The following is an 18,061-nucleotide window of genomic DNA, read 5'->3' as shown; positions in this document are numbered from 1 at the left end:
TACTTGAAGCTGAAAATCCTGCTTTGTGTGTGTGTGTGTTCCCTGTTGCCATGGAGACCAGCCTAAAGGCAACAAGCACCGAGCATTTAAAAGGTTGAACTCCCAGTGAGGAACACCCAGTGAGTGATCAGGAAAACAGCCGAGGGGCGTTAATAGCAATCCTCTGGGGGGGGGGGGGGGGGGGGGGGGGGGGGGTTATTTGAAGATTTAATTAATTAATTAATAATCTATATTGTCACAGGTAGGCTTAACACTGCAATGAAGTTACTGTGAAATGCCCTCGTCGCCACACTCTGGCGCCTGATTGGATACACTGAGGGAGAATTCAGAATGTCCAAATGACCTAAGGGCGGAATCCTCCGCACTCGCGACTGGGCGGAGAATAGCGGGCGGTGTAAATTTTTACGGCCACGCTGGTCTGACGCCCTCCCGCTATTCTCCCCCCCCCCACGCCCGCCTCCCGACACGAATCGCTGCCCGCCGTTTTTTTACGGCGAGCAGCGATTCTCAGCTGGCCGATGGGCCGATTTCCAAGGCATTACGACAGTTTTTATGAACGTCAAACACACCTGGTCTGACCGTTTGTAAAAACGGCCGTAAAGTCCCGATCTGAGGAACCATGGCACCGATTGGCACGGCAGTACCACGGCCGTGCCAAGGGTGCCATGGGCCCGCAATCGGTGCCCACCGATCGTGGGCAGCGGGTACTTACCCCGCGCACTCTTTATCCTTCCGCCGCCCCGCTGTATCCATTCGCAGGGCGGCTGAGGGGCATACCGGCCCGCGCATGCGCGGGTTTCACGCAAATGCGTGATGACGTCATCCGCGCATACGCGGGTTGGAGTCGTCCAATCCGCGCATGCGCGGCTGATGTAATCTGACGCGTCAGTCGTCGCTAACTCTGGCTAGCGGGCTTACCGAAATTCGTTAAGCCCGCGATGCCAGAGTTCACGGCCGCGGGATGCTAGCCCCGACCGGGGACCAGAATCGGTTCCCAGTCGGGGGGGCGGAGGCTGGCGTCAAACCCGCCCGTTTTTGACGCCAGCCTCACGATTTTCCACGGGTGCGGAGAATCACGCCCTAAGTCTTTTGGGACTTGTGGGAAGAAACCGGAGCACCCGGAGGGAACCCACGCCGATACGGGGAGACCATGCAAACTTGGCACAGACAGTGACCCAAGCTGGGAATCGAACCTGGGACGCTGGCACTGTGAAGCAACAGTGCTGAAACCATTGTGCTTTTTTGTGTCCATATTTTAATATTGTAAAATGTTAACGCCATCAGTTTAAGCTTTTGTTTTAGTTCCATTGATAAAAGTTTCGACTTTATCTGGTATCGAAATTTCTCAATGAGGTACAAGGTGTGGCTTGCTGCGGCCACTCGTGTGGGCTAACCAGTTAGGACAAATGATGTAAGAGACATTGAAGTTCAGCAGCTCGCTGGCGCTGATGGTCCAACCCCAGTAGCCCAAGCCTGGAGCAGCAGCATCAGCATCAGCAGCAATATCCTCAGCCAGCAGCCAGCCCTCCTATTGTCAGAGAGGAGACTCGCTCCTTCTCCTGAAAGACTGCCGTTGCTGCATCCAGACCATTCCTCCTGCTGTATCCAGCTATCCCTCGCTCTCCACGGTCTCACGGTGTTGTGGTTGGGCCCCTTTTTTAAAAATCATCAGAGGCTTCGGAACGCCCTGGATTCCCCGCCCGAGGCTCCTGATCTCGCAGTACGGGAACGTTTGGTGCAGTATGATTCATACAATGCTGTGTAACGTGTTTATGTCTCTTACCTCCATTCCCCGGCCAAATGTGTTAATGCCCTCTGCGCCCCCTGTAAATGTACATGAAATAATATTGCTGGAACTGTGCAGTAGGTTGGGGGGAGGAAGAGGGGGTGGGGGGGGGGGGAAGAGGGGGGTGGTTGGGGGGGGGAAGAGGGGGTGGGGTGGGGGGGGGGGGAGAGGGGGTGGGGTGGGGGGTGAAGAGGGGGTGGAGTGGGGGGAGAGGGGGTGGAGCTGGTGGGGTGAAGATGAGGGGTGCGGGGAAGAGGGGGTAGGGGAAGGGGGTGGGGTGGTAGGGGAAGGGGGTGGGGGGGGGGAAGAGGGGGTAGGGGAAGAGGGGATGTCGGGGAGGGGGAAGAGGGGATGGGGGAGGGGGTTGGGAGGGAAGGAGGGGGGGGGAGAAGAGGGAGGTGGAGGAGGGGGGTGGAGGGAAGAGGGGGTGGGGAGGGGGGTTGGGGTAGGGGAGGAGGGTTGGGGGAAGAGGGGGGTGGGTGGAGTGGGGGTAGGGGAAGGGGTGGGGAGAAGAGGTGGGGAGGGGGTGGGGAAGAGGCGGGAGGGGGAAGAGGGGAGTTGGAGGAGGGGTGGAGGGAAGAGGAGGTGTGGGGGGGGGGGGGGGATTGCAGAGGAGGGAGAGAGTAGACATTTATAGGGGCTGCCGCAGAGTGAGGGAGCGGGAGATGTCTCTGAGTTGCTGCCACGGTCTTCTCTCCGGTCACTGGCTCACAAGAGGGTCGCCTCGACCCATTCGTTCCCCCTCCATTCTCAACCTTCAGCTGGGGTCCTGTGTTCCGCCCAGAACACACACTCCAGACACGGCTCTCATGCTGAATTGTAGCTGGGGCGCATCATTCACGGATTGTAACAGAAATACAAGGGAAGCTATCCGGGACAATGTCCAATAATCCGGAATCATTCTGCCCAAGCGCACACTGAAAAGAGAATGAAGTGCTGACAATTCTCTTCCAGCCTCCCCCAGGTAACATGCCAGGTGTTAAATACATTTATTTTCACTTGACCATTTATATCTGGGTGGCATATTTTGGGGTGACAGACATGCCTTACTGCTTGGTTCTGCTCTTAATTCTTCCATCCCAACCTTTAGTCAGACTTCCTCATTTCGATTAGCTAAGATCTGAGTCTGTACAATAGTCACTTTCGATTAGTTATCCAGGAATTTCTGCAAATTGCGAGGTTGCCACATGAACATTTCATCAAAACCAAACCAACCCCGGTCCCATCCATCTCCGGCTGCGCAATGGAGAGTGTTTGAACCAGGCGGCAATGCGCCGGTTAGCTCCTGGGAGCAAGGGCAGGAGTCCTGTTAGCGAGTGAGAGAGACAAACATTCGGGCTGAAGCCCATTGGGGTTCCTATCTATTGGACTGACCGATCAGAAACCAGAATTTCTGACAACGAAATGAGCTATTTCTGTATCTCAAGCACAAATCTGGCGTTCTTGATTAATAAGGGGATTTCTTGATCAATAAGGAGATTAGAGATTATGGGGAGAAGGCAGGAGGAAGGGGGGAGGAACGTATCGACCATGGTTGAATGCTCCTGTATCTTATGGTCTTATGGTATATATATATATATGTATAGAGAGAGAGAGAATGAGAGGCTATAGAGATAGTGGAGAGGCGCAACAAGGAGTTACAATGATATGAAAAATAACCATCAGGATAAGCTAGTAGAATAGATATTTTGCTTGCAAAAGAATTGTTACACTGACCAGTGTGAATTATTACGTTTGGTAAGAAATAAAGGAAGTTCCATATTACTTCGAAAATAAGGATCTCAATGGGGTGGAAGAGCAAAAGGGGCTGGGAATTAAAATAGATCAATCACTAATCCGTTTAATAGGGCCGTACGAAAGATAACTGAGTTAACGAGGTTATATCCAGACAGATAGAATTGAGAATTAAAGCAGTTAAGCCCTAACTTGCATCAAACCTTGGTTAGGCCACGCTAAGAGCACGGTGCACATTTTTGGTCTCCATATACAAGAGTGTGGTGGATGCTGGGACAGTGAGTACTTTTAAGGAGAAGTGGACAGAGTTTTAATAAAAAGATATGAAGGGTTAGCGGAGAATGGGCAGGACAGTGGAAATGAGGCCATGATGAGATCAGCCATGAGCGTCTTGAATGGTGGAGCAGGCTTGAGAAGCTAAATTGCCTACTCCTATTCCTAGTTCTTATGTTCTGAGAAATAACTTCTGTATAATTCCAACCTCCAGCTCTTGCTCTGTATCCCTGTAGGTAACAGCACCTCAAGCATAGATTTGGTGTTCTTGATTAATGAGGGTATTTCATGATTACTAAGGGATCAGGGGTTATGGGGAGAAAGGAGGATGGGGATGATGAATCATTTCAGCCATGTTCAATGGCAAGCAGACTGAATGGGCCGAATGGCCCAATTCTGCTCCTGTATCTTATGGTCTTAAGATAATGGAGAGGGTGGACAAAAGGAGTTACAAAGATAATGTGAGAAATCATAACTATCAGCAAAGATGAACATGTTCTGAAACAGGGAAGGCTCTGGGGGTGACTAACAAAATGATGGGAGGTTTTGATTGAATGGCTGTGGAGAGAATCTTTCCTCTTGCAGCGAAACAGCGAGACTGGAGGCCATCAAAATAAAATAGGCAGCAAGCCATCCAATAGGGAATTCAGAATAATCTTTAAAGCTGGCATGGATTAGTTGGGCCGATTGGTCTGTGTCTGTGCTGCTTATTACATAAGAACATAAGAACATAAGAACTAGGAGCAGGAGTAGGCCATCTGGCCCCTCGAGCCTGCTCCGCCATTCAATTAGATCATGGCTGATCTTTTGTGGACTCAGCTCCACTTTCCGGCACGAACACCATGACCCTTAATCCCTTTATTCTTCAAAAAACTATCTATCTTTACCTTAAAAACATGTAATGAAGGAGCCTCAACTGCTTCACTGGGCAAGGAATTCCATAGATTCACAACCCTTTGGGTGAAGAAGTTCCTCCTAAACTCAGTCCTAAATCTACTTCCCCTTATTTTGAGGCTATGCCCCCTAGTTCTGCTGTCACCCGCCAGTGGAAACAACCTGCCCGCATCTATCCCGCATCTATCCTATCTATCCTATCCTATCTATTCCCTTCATAATTTTAAATGTTTCTATAAGATCCCCCCTCATCCTTCTAAATTCCAACGAGTACAACGAGTACAGTCCCAGTCTACTCAACCTCTCCTCATAATCCAACCCCTTCAAGTCTGGGATTAACCTAGTGAATCTCCTCTGCACACCCTCCAGCGCCAGTACGTCCTTTCTATGCAATTTTATGAAATATCCAATAATTTAATCTAAATATGATGCTGCTGAATGGAAGACTCCTTCATTTTGACATTTCAGGGCCCCATATGCTTTCCAACATAGCATTTGACCCCCACCCAGTTCAGATTATTGACAACAAGCCTTTACCCCGCTGGGGAAATGCTGCAACATCCGTGACGTTCAGTGATGGCGACACCAACGGTGGGTGCAAACACACAAGATGAAAGAGGCCGTTTCTATGGGGTTTTTGTTGACAAGGAAAGCCGGCAGTTTTGAGTCTGTCGCCACAATGAGCGGCCATTGCAGTAACGATGCTTCAGTGCGAGTGAAGTTTGTTTTTCCATAAACTCTTCCCACATAACAATCGCCCGCAGGGCTGGAAATACACAGTTCCAGGCTGAGTGAACCTCTCACACGGCTCAATGAACGTCAGTTCGAGCAGGTATTGCCGATCAACCAGCTGTTCCCATGGAGACGGCATCACCCTTTCATCCTCATTTCAAGGATCATAGCATCCTCGCGTCTAATTATTCAGCAAACAAGATTCCCAACATCCGCTAGCAATTGAGTCAATCGCAGGCGCGTGCACACAGGCACGCCCACACATAGGCAGGTACAACACAGCCACATTCATCCAAACACGCCACACACAACATACACACATAACCCCTGCATAATACACAGATCACAGATACACGCATGCATAGAAGCATCCATACAAACACACATATAATCCCTGCACGTGGACAGATACAACAGACATGTACACATGCATGCAGACACACAACATACCCTACACACAGACACGTACAACATATATATATACCCAGAAACCCACATCCCCTAAATGCAAACGACACAGACATGTAGACATGCATACTGTCACACATGCGTCCCCTACACACAGACACAGATACACACACAGACGTGTACACATATATACAGACAACTCCATACACATACACGGGCATACAAACTCCCTCAGGTATAACAGTCATACACATTTCAGACACACACCGACATCCTACACCCAGGCAGGTGCAGCAGACAAACACATATGCAGACTAACACACACACCCTACATACAAACAGGTACAACAGACATATACATATACAGACACACTCATACACACACCCTGCACACAGACAGGTACAACAGACATATACACAAACTCCCGACACACAGAAAGGTACATCAGACATATACATATACAGACACACTCACAAAGACACCCTACACACAGACAGATGCAACATATATATATGCAGACACATATACAGACACACATTCACAGAAAGGTGTAACACAGACATGTACACATACACACAGACACACACGTCTACACACACAGCATAGCCCCAAAACAATAGACATGCACAGATATAGACACATAGCCATACATAGACACATATACAGCCCCACAGATATGCACACACACAGTTACAGATATAGACAGATACATAGGAAAGCAAGCTGGTATATATAGACACAAATATCCCCATATGCACATTCACGTGGTCACACAAAGGCGAATAATGGCATCGTGAGCACTTCAGGAAATATTCAAGGGTGTTAAATCTTCCTCCCGCCCATCACCTCACTGTCTCGTCAATACCTGATTTTTCCGCCGTTGATTAAAAAACATTTCTACATTTGCGGTTACTATCTTTTTCAAACGCTTTGGCATTAATTTATTGTTGATAGGCCTGGCAGCAAAGGAAGCTCGCTAACCAAAGCTTTAAATGCAGAGTGGGTATAGTAATAATATTCTATTGACACAGAAAGGATGCATCGCCTCTCCCAAGTGGAGTTCTAGATGCAAACCTCTATTATTGTGGCCACACAGAGAGATGGGGAACATTTAAACAGCTGACTTTTTCTACCAGCTCTTCACTGCCTTCAACAAAATTGGAAAACGTGGGCAAAGTTGACACTTGTGAAATAGAGGGACCCCTCCCCCCCCCCCCCCCCATTCCTGCTAATGATAGAATTGTCAATGGTCTTAACTTTCTCAGTGTAAATGTATCCAATGGCTTGTGTCGATTCTGTGAACCTCGCTCCTCAAAATCCCGGGGAGGTTTTACGAGTTTTAATCTTGCTTTCCTCCCCCCTCCCCCCCCCCCCCCCAAAGAACCACTCAAGGCGGTCGCAAACATCACAGGCACCACCTCAGCCTCGCTCAATGCCTCCCCTGTCAAATGCCGCAAGCCCTCAGCATCCCCGAATGGAGCCGGGGGTCCTCATCTTCCTCCTGTACGTGATGATCGTCCACGAGCTGGTTTGCGGCTGGATGGAGTACAAAAGGCAGGCAGCCAAACCCAAAAAGCAAGCCCGTCCTGTCTGGTGTTCCAGGTGAGTGAGTGGTTATTATTGCCAAACATCTCCGCGTTTCATTGTTTAAAACAAAACTCAATATGGATAACGCAATGGGATTTAAAACAAAACAATAAAATGCTTACTTAATAGATTCGGGTTACTGATTGGTATTTCAACCGAAGGTTTTAATGGCTCTATCAGTAGGTTGTATCTGTACACACGCTAGTAAATAGTCGTTTATTTTTGGGAAGAGACAAGACTTGTATTTTGGATATAGGGATCTCAGGATCCCTCAAAACACTTTTGAACCAGCAAAAACTCCCTTTTTACTATTTATATATCACCTTCATGGTAAATAAAAATATCTAGTCACTGCACAAGAACATTCTAAAACAAAATCGAAGGTCCAGCAAATAAGAGGATTTTAAGGAAGCTGATCAAAAGGTTGGCCAAAGAGATTGGCTTTAAGTCCAAAGATGTGTGGGTTAGGTGGATTGGTCATGCTTCATTGCCCCCTAGTGTCCAAAAGTTAGGTGGGGTTGCTGGGTTATGGGATAGGGTGGTGTGGGCTTAGGTAGGGTGCTCTTTCAGGGGCCGGTGTAGACCCGATGGGCTGAATGGCCTCCTTTGCACTGTAAATTTGATGATTCTATGATCTGAAAGGACAAATGTGAGCCAGACAGAAGATGATAGAATTCCAGAATTTAGGGTCCAGGCAGCTGAACGTGCCACCCCCAGAGGTTGAGCCATTTCTTTTAGGCATCTTCACAACTGTTGTACCCTTTTGGGAAAGAGTTGTGGCAGTGGTGGAAGGATTCATGATTTGATTATCACATTGAGAACACTCCCTCCATGGCCAATAAGTCCTGGCGTTGGACTCTAACCCAGAGCTTCGGGTCCAGTGGTAGGGGATTACCACTGTGCTACAAGGTGGAGCATGTGGAGCGATGAAAATAGAGGATTCTCAAGAGACCAGTATTCGAGAAGCACTGATACCTCCGAGGGGTTTGTGGCTAGAGGAGATTACAGAGAAAGGGAGAGTTGAGGAAGGGATGTATTTGAAAAGAAAGATTATAAATTTAAAGTTGACGCTTTTGTTAACCGGGAGCCAGTGGGGCTCTGAGAGCACAGGGCCGATGATGAATGGGATTTGGTATGAGTTAGGACAGGGCTGTCCTCTGTGGCGAGAAAGATGGGTGCTATACTCTGTGGGGTCTAGAATAACAAAGGGTAATCTCTTGAAAATGAAAATCGCTTATTGTCACGAGTAGGCTTCAATGAAGTTACTGTGAAAAGCCCCTAGTCGCCACATTCCGGTGTCTGTCCAGGGAGGCTGGTACGGGAATCGAACCGTGCTGCTGGCCTGCTTGGTCTGCTTTATAAGCCAGCGATTTAGCCTTGTGAGCTAAACCAGCCCCTTAAAATGAAAATCGCTTATTGTCGCAAGTGGGCTTCAATGAAGTTACTGTGAAAAGCCCCTAGTCGCCACATTCCGGCGCCTGTCCGGGGAGGCTGGTACGGGAATCGAACCGTGCTGCTGGCCTGCTTGGTCTGCTTTTAAGCTGGGAGGCTTTTAAAGAGAGGTTGATAGGCGTGCAAGACAGACATGTCCCTGTGAAAATGAGGGATAGAAATGGCAAGATTAGGGAACCATGGATGACAGGTGAAATTGTGAGATTAGCTAAGAGGAAAAAGGTAGCATACATAAGGTCTAGGCGACTGAAGACAGACAAAGCTTTGGAAGAATATCAGGAATGTAGGACCAATCTGAAATGAGGAATCAAGAGGGCTAAAAGGGGTCATGAAATATCTCTAGCAAACAGGGTTAAGGAAAATCCCAAAGCCTTATATTCATATATAAGGAGCAAGAGGGTAACCAGAGAATGGGTTGGCCTACTCAAGGACAAAGGAGGAAAGTTATGCGTGGAGTCAGAGAAAATGGGTGAGATTCTTAATGAGTACTTTGAATTGGTATTCACCGAGGCGAGGGACATGACGGATGTTGAGGTTAGGGATAGATGTTTGATTACTTGAAGTCAAATCGGCATAAAGAGGGAGGATGTGTTGGGTATTCTAAAAGGCATTAAGATGGACAAGTTCCCAGGTCCGGATGGGATCTATCCCAGGTTACTGAGGTAAGTGAGAGAGGAAATAGCTGGGGCCTTACCAGATATCTTTGCAGCATCCCTGAACATGGGTGAGGTACCGAAGGACTGGAGAATTGCTAATGTTGTCCCCTTGTTTAAGAAGGGTAGCAGGGATAATCCAGGTAATTATAGAGTGGTGAGCCTGATGTCAGTGGTAGGGAAGCTGCTGGAAAAGATACTGAGGGATAGGATCTATTCCCATTTGGAAGAAAATGGGCTTATCAGTGACAGGCAACATGGTTTTGTGCAGGGAAGGTCATGTCTTACCAACTTAATAGAATTACTTGAGGAAGTGACAAAGTTGATTGATGAGGGAAGGGCTGTAGATGTCATAGACATGGACTTCAGTAAGGCATTTTATAAGGTTCCCCATGATAGGCTGATGGAAAAAGTGAAGTCTCCTGGCGTCCAGGGTGTACTAGCTAGATGGATAAAGAACTGGCTGGGCAACAGGAGACAGAGAGTAGTAGTGCAAGGGAGTTCCTCAAAATGGAGAACTGTGACCAGTGCTGTTCCACAGGGATACGTGCTGGGACCACTGTTGTTTATGATTTAGATAAATGATCTGGAGGAAGGTATAGATCAGGGCCGCATACGGCCCGCCAAAGGTATTTCTGCGGCCCACCAAGTCATTAAAAAATTTTTTTTTTTAAGGTTAATGGGGGGGGGGGGGGGGGGGGGCTGTTAGGTTACTTACTGGTATAGGGTGGATACGTTGACTTGAGTAGGGTTGCTCGGCACAACGTCGAGGGCCGAAGGGCCTGTTCTGTGCTGTACTGTTCTATGTTCTATATGAGGCGCCCAGAATCATAACCGGGTGAAGTAATTATTTTACTTAATATACTATGCGGCCCTTTGTGAATTGTGAATTTCTGAATGTGGTCCTTGCACGGAAAAGTTTGCCCACCCCTGGTATAGATAGTCCGATTAGCAAGTTTGCAGATGACACTAAGATTGGTGGAGTAGCAGATAGTGAAGGAGACTGTCAGAGAACACAGCAGAATATAGATAGATTGGAGAGTTGGGCGGAGAAATGGCAGATGGAGTTCAATCCGGGCAGATTCGAGGTGATGCATTTTGGAAGATCCAATTCATGAGCGAACTATACTGTAAATGAAAAAGCCCTGGGGAAAATTGATGTACAGAGATATCTGGGTGTTCAAGTCCATTGTACCCTGAAGGTGACTGCGCAGGTCGATAGAGTGGTCAAGAAGGCATACTGCATGCTTTCTTTCATCGGAAGGGGTATTGAGTATAAGAGTTGGCAGGTCATGTTACAGTTGTATAAGACTTTGGTTCGGCCACATTTGGAATACTGATTACAGTTCTGGTCGCCACATTACCAAAAGGATGTGGATGCTTTGGAGAAGGTGCAGAGGAGGTTCACTAGGATGTTGCCTGGTATGGAGGGCGTTAGCTATAGAACATAGAACAGTACAGCACAGAACAGTCCCTTCGGCCCTCAATGTTGTGCCGAGCCATGATCACCCTACTCAAACCCACGTATCCACCCTATACCCGTAACCCAACAACCCCCCCCCCTTAACCTTACTTTTATTAGAATACTACGGGCAATTTAGCATGACCAATCCACCTAACCCGCACATCTTTGGACTGTGGGAGGAAACCGGAGCACCCGGAGGAAACCCACGCACACAGGGGGAGGACGTGCAGACTCCACACAGACAGTGACCCAGCCAGGAATGAAGAGAGGTTGAGTAGATTAGAATTATTTTCATTAGAAAGACGGAGGTTGAGGGGGACCTCATTGAGGTCTACAAAATCATGAGAGGTATAGACAGGGTGGAGAGCAAGAAGCTTTTTCCCAGAGTGGGGGACTCAATTACTAGGGATCACGAGTTCAAGGTAAGACGGGAAAAATTTAAGGGCGATATGCATGGAAAGTTCATTACGCAGAGGGTGGTGGGTTCCTGGAATGCATTGCCGGCGGAGTGGTGGTGGTGGGCACGATATCGTCATTTAAGATATATTTAGACAGATACATGAATGGGCAGGGAGCAGAGGTATACAGATCCTTAGACAGTTTTAGATAGAGGATCTGGATCGGCGCTGGCTTGGAGGGCCAAAGGACCTGTTCCTGTGCTCTAATTTTGCTTTGTTCTTTGTTCTTTTGTCATAGTCTCAGGAAAGGCTGAGATAAGGAGAAATATTTGAGGTCAGAGGCTTGTGACTCTTTAGAGTTGTCTACATCAGAGGTTCTTATGAGTCATTGACTATGTTGAAGGTTGAGATCAATGGATGCTTGGGCATGAAGAGAATCAAGGGTTATGGAGTTGAGGTGGAAAAGTGGAGTTGATGTAGAAGTGAAACCATTATTTTATTGAATGGTCAAACAGGCTCAATGGTCTCTATGGCCTAATCCTCTTCCTATTAAACATAGAACATAGAACAGTACAGCACAGTGCAGGCCCTTCAGCCCACAACGTTGTGCCTGTTTCTCAAGGCAAATAGAGGGACGCTGAGCAAATAGGAAAGGATAAAACCAGGGAGGGACTGATTTAGATTATTGTTACGAGTACTGAGGTACAATGAAAAGTATTGTTCTGCTTACAGTCCAGGTAGATCGTTCCATATATGGAAAATATAGGACACAATGTAAATGCATAGACACAGATATATGGGTGAAGGGAAAATATTTTGAATTTAATCAATTTAGAAATGGGGAATATAGGAGGGGAGAGAATTGATAGAGGAGTATAATTTAATGAAAAACAAGACATGGGCATAAATTCTGAATGATGGTTTATGCAGGATGGAGTTTGGGAAACATTTTGTAAAACATTTTGTATTGTCAAGCTGGAAAGTGATGGAGGTGATAAGAGTTTCAGCAGCAGTAGGCGTGGGGCAGAGAGAGATACTAATGGCCATAGATTTTATGGAGGTGAATATAGACAGTTTATTTTTTTAGAGTACCCAATTATTTATTTTTACAATTAAGGGGCAATTCAGCATGGCCCGTCCACCTAATCTGCACATTTTTGGGTTGTGGGGGTGAAACCCACGCAGACACAGGGTGAATGAATTTTTTGGTTGGGAGGAAAGTACCGAGAGTTGGTTTTATTAGCGTCATCCCGTGTAACAGCATTTCATACTGAATTATACAGCTGTTTAGCACAGGGCTAAATCGCTGGCTTTGGAAGCAGACCAAGCAGGCCAGCAGCACGGTTCGATTCCCGTAACAGCCTCCCTGAACAGGCGCCGGAATGTGGCGACTAGGGGCTTTTCACAGTAATTTCATTTGAAGCCTACTCGTGACAATAAGCGATTTTCATATCATGAGTTTCCAGCAAATTGAAAAAAAGATTGACTCTTAAATAGCACATGCTCATATCTTTTGCTTATAAAATTCGCCAACCTCCCAATGTATGCACAATACCATGTTTCACCTTACATGGTGACAGTCTCGGTGGTTGGGCTATTTTGTAACTGACGGACTGGATAATTGCTGTGTTATTAGGAAGACCTTTATAGGAATTTGTGAAATAAATCTCTGTTGAAGTGCACACCATGAACTCAACAGCTGCTGAAGTTATTCATTAGAGCGAACGCAGTGAAGTGTTTATGAGAGAGTCTCTATGGTTTGAGGTCTGTTAACTCTTTATACACTTGTTTGGGCTATTCTGCTTCAAAGGCAGCCCGATATTAGACACTGCGCTGGAAAGATATCGGTGCAAGATTGGTTCAAGCTAAATTGTGAAAGTAGAACACGAGCCACAAGTTCTAATTAATGGAAGGTACATTTAATACTGATGTCAGTCGGTATTTGTGATGAAAAAGTGATCAGCACTTGGAATGGCTATCTGGTAGGCATGAAAAAGTAATATCCCTGGAATAGCTCAAGAAACAGGCGCAAAGGGCTGCACGGTGGCGCAGTGGTAGCACTGCAGTCTCACGGCGCCGAGATCCCAGGTTCGATCCTGGCTCTGGGTCATTGTCCGTGTGGAGTTTGCACATTCTCCCCGTGTTTGCGTGGGTTTTGCCCCCACAACCCAAAGATGTGCGAGGTAGGTGGATTGGACACGCTAAATTGCCCCTTAATTGGAAAAAATGAGTTGGATACTCTAAATTTATATTTTTAAAAAAGAGATACAGGCGCAATAAAACGGTTTCTGCTGTGAGTGAATAAGCTTACAAACATACGTACGGGGAGCAGGAGTATGCCTTTCTGCCCCTTGAGCATGCTCCAGCATTCAATAAGATCATGGCCGATCTGTTTGTATTGACTTCCGCATTCCCCATTAATCTACCTCTGCCTTAAAAATATTCAGAAGATCCATCTTCCACCACCTTCTGAGGTAAAGAGTTCCAAGGTTGCACAATCCTTTGAGGGAAAAAACGTTCTCCACATCTCTGTTCTTTTAGAACAATGACCCCTAGTTCTGGACTCACCCACAAAAGGAAACATCCTTTCAATGTCCACCTTGTCAAGACCATTCAGGATTTTATATACTTCAATCAAGTCACCCCTTACTCTTCTAAACACGAGTGGAAACAAGTCCAGCCTTTCTAAACCATCCTGATTCTGCAGTCGTTCTCCTTTGAAGTAATACTCTGCTTTTCTGCTTTTTATTCTTCCAGCCAAAGTGAACAATTTCATACTTTCCATCATTATACTCCATCTGCCAGATCTTTGCTCACTAACTCAACCTATCTATATCCAACTGCAAACTCCATGGGCAGGGTTCTCCAAATCCCCACCCACGTGTTTCTCGCTGGCGCACCGTCCGCTGATGACAGGATTCTTTCTTCTCACCGCCTGTCAATGGGATTTCCCATTGAAGTCACCCCAAGTTGTTGAGAAACCTGCAGGTGGGGGTGCGCTGCCAGAGAGAATCCCAACAGCCAGAACATTTTGGCACATATGTTTTCTTTACAACATACTGTCCTACCTAGATTTGTGTCTTTTGCAAATTTAGCTACCATGCCACAACTCCCCTCATCTGCCACTATGTAAATTGTAAAAGGTTGAGACCCCAACATGACTCCTGTGGAGCTCCACTTGTCACTTTTAATTCATTGGTCATAACATGTTGACGTTTCCATAGGAAAACTTGCATTCCCAATTATCTAACACCTACAATTTAAAACATTCAGTGAACAGGAATTGTGTGTCTCAGTTTTCAAAATACACTCCTATAGATCTTATACATTCCTGTATGTATATATTACAAGTCACAAAACATATGGGACTCCCATCCTTCTGATCTCTTACATAGACACAGATCATAATACAGTCAAAGGTGAAAACACATATCAATTGATTATAATGATTAAATTCACACAATGACAGGACAAAAGCAGCAGAAGAATGTTACTCTTACACATATCGTATTGCTTGGCTAGAGAAGACCGACATGTTTTAGAATCGAGACCCTTCTGAGAATCTTTAAACAGACATGGCCGAATAGTGTAAAGCGGAAACCCAGGGGAGCTGACAACCACGGATATCCCTGCAGCCAGTGTCTCATGCCTCAGATCGAAGGAGATCATTTCAGAACAGAGAATTGCTTCAAGGAAGTAATAAATTCTTGCTCAATCAGTATTAATTACCTCTATCACGTCAAATTGTATGGAAATGGCAGCTCACCCCCCTTTTTTTCCCCACTGTCTGGAGCATGATGTCAGGATCAAAGCAATACCTACTGCAATGGTACCAGTATCTACAGTGTCTGAACAGTGTTCCATATTCTCAATGAGTGTTGCTTGGATCACCATTTTCCATTCATTACATACGTGCTGTTCAAGATTTGCAGATTATACTCTGCATAGCAGATTGGCCCTAGTCATTATTGCTGTCTTGAGGGCAGCACGGTGGCTCAGTGGGTTAGCTCTGTAGCCTCACGGCGCCGAGGTCCCAGGTTCGATCCCGGCTCTGGGTCACTGTCCGTGTGGAGTTTGCACATTCTCCCCGTGTTCGCGTGGGTTTCACCCCCACAACCCAAAGATGTGCAGGTTAGGTGGATTGGCCACGCTAAACTGCCCCTTAATTGGAAAAAATGAATTGGGTAGTCTAAAATAAAAAATAAAAAATTATTGCTGTCTTGGGGGAAAATAAGTTAATGAACCTATTTCAGTAGGGTAGCATGGTGGTGTAGTGGTTAGCACTGCTGCCTACGCTGAGGACCCAGGTTCGATCCCAGCCCGGGTCACTGTCTGTGTGAAGTTTGCACATTCTGCCTGTGTCTGCATGGGTTTCACCCCGACAACCCAAAGATGTGCAGGGTAGGTAGATTGGCCACTCTAAATTGTCCCTTAATTGGAAAAAACAATAATTGGGTACTCTAAATTTTAAAAAAAAGTACTCCTTTGCCACATTGTCTAATTATGAACATGTTTTTGTTCAGAATTTATTTTAGCACAGAAGGCGGTCATTTTCCCCTCTTGTGTCAATCTGAATAATGAATTAAATAATTGAATTAGGAAATTCAGATTTGAGATATTGAGCACAAGTTTTAGCCAAGCAAACGTTAAAGCAATGTTGCTACGTTTCTTTAAGCAGTGGCTTGCATTTGGCAACTTAAGAATCACTACACTTGAAAATGTAAATTTTTACATGAAGCACTTTGAGTCTGGCTTTGCCGTGTTAAACATGTTCATCTTTCTATTCCCAGCCACGTGAAACCCGGAAGTCTAGCACGCTCCAGGTCTCCAATCCGTTACATGAAACGTGAGAAATTCAGGGACTGGAAAAAGTCTGGACGCATAGTGAGAAAAGCGTGAGCACAAAATGTAAATCAGAACTGGTTCTCAGCCTGGAGATCCTTCACATCCTTAATGTGTACATGATATTGGTAATGCCAAGGAGCTGCCTACCACCCACCAGAGTACAGTGATGCAGTCTGCCACATCGAACACCCTTCCAACGTCTTGTAGCTTCTATAAAGGAAGCAAGTCATTTGAAAACAATTGAAATGTTGATGTATACATTATTTTGCACAAGAAACAAAATACTTTGCATTATTTATTGCCATTCTGAATGCTGTGATGAGTTGATATATTATTACATATGACAGAACTGCATTGGTATCAGTAGTATGATTAGTTGATATTATCCACTGATAAAGGACAATGTCTTGCATATTTCTGTCTAGTTGGCTTGTGTTCTTCTGATGTGACATGTCCAAAATTGCAGGCATGCAGGGCGATCCATTAGAAGACACCCTGTAACAATGGGGAAATTAAGAGAAACATTGGTAATCTTTGCCACCAGTAGACAACCCCCCCATGTTGTAAAGCATACGGGTAGGTGATAAAGACAAAGCGGAAACAGTGCTCCTGCTAACTGCTAACCTCATGCATTACACGTCAGTAACCTTCCCAAGAGCTGAAGTCTAAAAACTCACTATTTGGTACGGTCATGCCAAATTAGCATATAAATGGAGGGGAAAATATTCCAGGGCCTCAACATACTTTTAAAAATAAATTTAGAGTACCCAATTATTTGTTTTCCCAATTAAGGGGCAATTTTAGCATGGCCAATCCCACCTTTGGGTTTGTGGGGTTGAGACCCACCCAGACACGGGGCGAATGTGCAAACTCCACACGGAACGTGACCCGGGGTCAGGATCGATCCCGGGTCCTCAGCTCTGTGAGGCAGCAGTGCTAACCACTGTGCCACCGTAGGACCGCCACATGTGATTGAAATTCTGCTCCAGTCACAAATAAGGATGAGTCCCATTCAAAACTCTACAAAATACATTATGGTTCACATCGAACATATATTCCTGGTTCATGGACGACATGTAAGTTGGACATTGAGGCTATCCTTCACATCACAAACATACTGTTGCAAATAAAAATACATTATTAAAATACTATTTCTGTTTTTGAAATATATATTTGTTTCTTTCAAAAAACATGCAAAAATATTTTCTTCAAATTTTAAATAGTCAATATTAGGACACAGAAATCTAGCGGTCAGAGAAATTCAGTGTATCCCTGGACGAAAATCAAAATATTTTTGATTTTTATTGCAACAAATGCCTCATGATTTACATGAACAGAACAATATAATATTCCAATGACATCGATTTTATTACTGATAAAAATATTCGTTACAACAGTATAATATTCCAATGACATCGATTTTATTACTGATAAAAAATCCGCTAACAGTCTTGCATGATTTGTGGAAATGTCACAAAAAAGCTTCCTAACTTGCCTTTTCTGGTATTATACATGAGATTCTGGATATTTATTCTGTGGTTATTAAATTTTTGGGTTTAATGATATACTGTTTAGTCTTTGTTCTAATCTGTATGTATTTAGTAGACGGAGTGTGTTTGCCGAATTTTAAATGTATGAACTGAATTCTCGATCCCTGGAGAGGAGACGGGACTGGAGGCGGGTGAGGGCTTGAAATCAAATCCCGGAGCAGCAGGCCCAATCTTCCAGTGATTTCTGACAAGCCATTGGGATCTCTATGCCAGCAAGCGGTACAAAACACAGAAGGTCAGCACTTTAGCTTGTGGAACATAACAGCTAGTTAAAGGGCAGGGA

General features: G+C 45.6%; 1 long non-coding RNA gene across 1 annotated transcript; it reads left to right on the top strand.

Moving 5' to 3' along the window:
• Positions 1-1,416: 1,416 nt before the first annotated feature.
• LOC119955752 lies at positions 1,417-17,793 on the top strand. Its single transcript, XR_005458525.1, has 3 exons — positions 1,417-1,720; positions 7,210-7,430; positions 16,174-17,793. It is a non-coding gene; the product is annotated as an uncharacterized LOC119955752 (long non-coding RNA).
• The last annotated feature ends 268 nt before the right edge of the window (positions 17,794-18,061 follow it).

This window comes from Scyliorhinus canicula, chromosome 21 (genome assembly GCF_902713615.1).
Source record: "Scyliorhinus canicula chromosome 21, sScyCan1.1, whole genome shotgun sequence".
Taxonomy (NCBI): Eukaryota; Metazoa; Chordata; class Chondrichthyes; order Carcharhiniformes; family Scyliorhinidae; genus Scyliorhinus; species Scyliorhinus canicula.
Note: the sequence above shows the minus strand (reverse complement) of the source record. Positions and strands in the feature narration are given on the sequence as shown.